Raw genomic sequence first — 3,942 nt, forward strand, 5'->3', positions numbered from 1 at the left:
GACACAGGGACAATGGGTATAGCGCCACCTGCAGGAGGCAGGACACTAGGAAGCAAAAAAAAAAAAAAAGAATGCTCCTCCCTCTCCAGCAATACCCCACAGCGCAGCCAGATTAACTCAGTTTTTTCTCTTAGGGGCTGATTTACTAAGACACGAATTCGAATCCGAATTGGAAAAATTCCGATTGGAAAACGAACATTTTGCGACTTTTTTGTATTTTTTGCGATTTTTTCGGTGCCTTTACGACTTTTCGGAAATTGTCGCGACTTTTTCGTTACCAATACGATTTTCGCAAAAAAACGCGAGTTTTTCGTAGCCATTACGATTCGCTCGTATCTTGTCGCGACTTTTTCGTATTGAGCGCTCGTAAGCGGCGGCCGAAACTTTCAGACTTAGCATGATTTTGGAAGCCTCCCATAGGACTCAATGGCACCCTGCAGCTCCAACCTGGCCCAAGAAAAGTCACCATACTGAAGCTTGAATGAATCCGAACACTCCGAAAAAATCGCAACATTTTGCGCAACTTTCGGAATGGCTACGAAAAAGGCGCGACTTTTGGCGCAAGTTTTAACGCTACGAAAAAATCGCCAGATTTTGCGCAACATTCGGATGGCAACGAAAAAGTCGCGATAATTTTCCAAAAAAATCGCCAAATACCGATCATTACGAAAAAAATGCAATCGGACGCATTCGGCCGGTTCGTGAGTAAGTAAATGGGCCCCCTAGTGTTAGGAGGTAGGACCAGGTTTAGTATGCCTGCATCTAGGATTAAAGAAGTCCAGGATTAGCCTAGGACACTTGGGGGCCGATCTGAGACCTCAGTAGTAGGTCTCCTACAGATCCCCTCCCCATCGCTGGATTCCCCTTGGGGCCACTAAGTTGCCTTTGGCGCGGGCCATCTAGCAGGCTTCCTGTCCTCACGGAGGAACAGATGGCTAGCCAAGGGAGCGCTCAGCCCTGACTCCAGGCTGCCCGGTAAGTAATGGCGCCCAGCCCTCCCCTCCTCCTCCCTGGGATCGGAGCGATGCTGGCGGCACTTCCAGGCTTCACCTCCAGACTTCTCACTAACCCGAAGCGCCGGGGGCCCCGCTTCCGCATTCAAAATGGGCTTCTCTGCCGCCCGCCCTCAGCCCTGCCTCTCTTCGCGCCTTCCTGTTGAGTTAAGCGCCGACTGTGGCGCATCTCCCCGGGACTCCTCGCATCGCCAGCCTGGTGTAACACCAACGGAAGTGGGCTATTGCTCTACCTGCAGGTAGGCACGCTCTTTCACTCTCCTCTCTGGGCTACCTCTGCGGCGCAACTTCTCTTGGGGCACCTATTCAGGCAACATGGCAGAGGGCAGCAAACAGCTATTCCCCCGGGGCCCAGCCTCTTTGGCCAATATTAAGTTCCTGGCCTGTGCCAGATGCAAAAAGCGTCTCCCTGCTGGGCACAAGGATTCTACCTTTGATGCAAGTAGACCCTCTGAGACTGCTTCAGCAGCTCCTCAGCCCAAGGCCTCGGATTCTGTAGAGCCCTCAGGTTCTGGAGTCCCCTTATTACCCCAGCCACCAGCCCAGGCCCCACAGGGCCCCCCTGCCACTAGTCAGCTTGCCCCTGATGGTGTCCTCAATCGAGGCCGTGCCGTTTGCCCAATTCCACCTCCGACTCCTACAGTGGAACATTCTCTCGGTATGGCACAGGAACTCGAACTCGTGATTTGATAAATCTGCCCCTTAGTGTAGAAATCCAGACAGCATGCTTGGCAGCAGGGTTTGGCAGCCCAAACATTCTTTAGGCAATTTGCAGCTGAATAATATGCAAATAATAATGATATTTTGGATACACCAGTTACACACCAAATTATTGATTACCCTAATAATAAATCTGAAGCATGTTACCATGGCATTGTAGAAATGTTTAAAGAAACCCCAGTGGTGTATATACCAACTGAGAGCAAAATATGCATCAAGAAATGTACCTAGAATATTGTACTTACTACAGACCACACTATGTAAGATACCCTAAACATTTTTCAATGTAACACAAAATTGGCAATACTGGAGGCAAGAAGGAAAGGCAAGATAAATGTTGGGCAATATGAACACTGTATTCAGAATCAGACACACAAGCAAACAGTGCTACAACCATAGAGGGAGAATGCAATGAATATGCCTTCATAATTACTCACACTCATTAATATATTGAGGAACCTTCCCTTGACAAAAGGAATTAAATCATAATTGTGTCACAGGGCCACCCAGCTGCCCCAGCATTATTACCCCTGCTGTTGTGTTGTTATAAGATGCTGGATAGTGAAAGCTTTAAGGCGGTTTTAAGGTATTTCAGCAAAACTGCAAATTTTGTTAAAGCCTTTTGGCTTAGTAGTTAGGAGTAGAAAGACATGGCTACCTATTTTGGTTTAGTCAGAATGTGTACTTTCCAAAACTATGTTTTTTTGGGGTGGTAAACTTTTTTCTATGTGGCTTTACACCATATAAAATGTGTTGATTTTTCAGTAGCTAAAGTGACCGTCAGAACAAACTGTATGCACTAACATCATTTTGGGGCCCCTAAATGCCAGATGCTTTGGTACCTAATGAAATGTGGGCCATACAAGTTGCAAAGTGAAAGTTTCACAGTGATTTTTCATAATGTTTTATAGAAAAGCTTTGATGTTTGGTAATTAGGAGTAGAAAGGCTACTCACAAACATATGTTAAAATGGAGCATATCAGGTTCCAGTTCCAACAATATGACTATATTGGATCAAGATTGTTGGAACTGGAACCTGATATGCTCCATTTTTAACATATGTTTGTGAGCAGGATTTTATCTTTTTAATAAATTGTGTTACAGTATATACATTTTTTTTCTTTATCGTATCGTTGGAGAGGAGAATTATATTCACCCTTCACAGTTAGATCTTCTGTTGAGTTATCTTTTTGGCCTGAGAATGGTTAAAGTCTGGTGAGTGCGCATAATTACCTAACCATCCGGGTGGAGGTTTTACAGTTGCACTAAGCATGCCAAATAATTTTTGTTGTGTTATATATACATTTAAGGTATCATATTTTGTATTTAACACATTGCACTATTAGTCCTTTTTTTATTTTATTTTTCATGCACTTCCTATATATTTATTTTGGATACGTCTTGAGGTCTTATTGAAGTAGCCTTTTTAAGGAAGCTGCAAGCAATTTTCAGCACATCACAAAGAAGTGTTCATCAAGAGACCCATTTAGCTCTGAGTATGATTGTCCCAATTGGTTTTTCTTCTACGCCTGTTTTCTGAACTGTATATGAATTGCAAATTCAAGCTTTTTATTTCATTACATACTGTATATACTCGAGTATAAGCCTAGTTTTTCAGCACCCAAAATGTGCTGAAAAAAGTCACCCTCGGCTTATACTCGAGCCAGGTGCCATGGGTCCCTCTAGACTAGCACCCTCTCTCCTTTGTGTGCAAATTAGGCCACCCGCAACCAGACCCTCCAGTGCCCTGGCCTAGGCTCCCACTAGCAATACTTATTTCCCCTTACATCTCCTCCGGGACCGGGTCTGCTGCCAGTTTGCCAATGTGCAATGAGTGTGGGGTAGTACTCATATTGTTTTTGTTGACCCTCTTCTCCGCTTACAGAGCTAGTTTACTGTTTTTCTTTGAAATAAATATTGAAAAACATATACCCCACTGATGCCTCAATTAATGTAATTTTATGGGTATTTATTTTGATTGTTAAAACTTAGCAGTAGCTGCTGCATTTGCCACCCTAGGCTTATACTCGAGTCAATAAGTTTTTCCAGTTTTCTTAGGTAAAATTAGGTACCTCGGCTTATATTCGGATCGGCTTATACTCGAGTATATACGGTATATTCATTGTGTGTTCCGGGTTAAGGGTCACCCTCATCATCAGCTATGATTCTTTTTTGTGATTATTCATTTCATGATAGTTCCCCCTCAATA

This window comes from Xenopus tropicalis, chromosome 7 (genome assembly GCF_000004195.4).
Source record: "Xenopus tropicalis strain Nigerian chromosome 7, UCB_Xtro_10.0, whole genome shotgun sequence".
NCBI lineage: Eukaryota > Metazoa > Chordata > Amphibia > Anura > Pipidae > Xenopus > Xenopus tropicalis.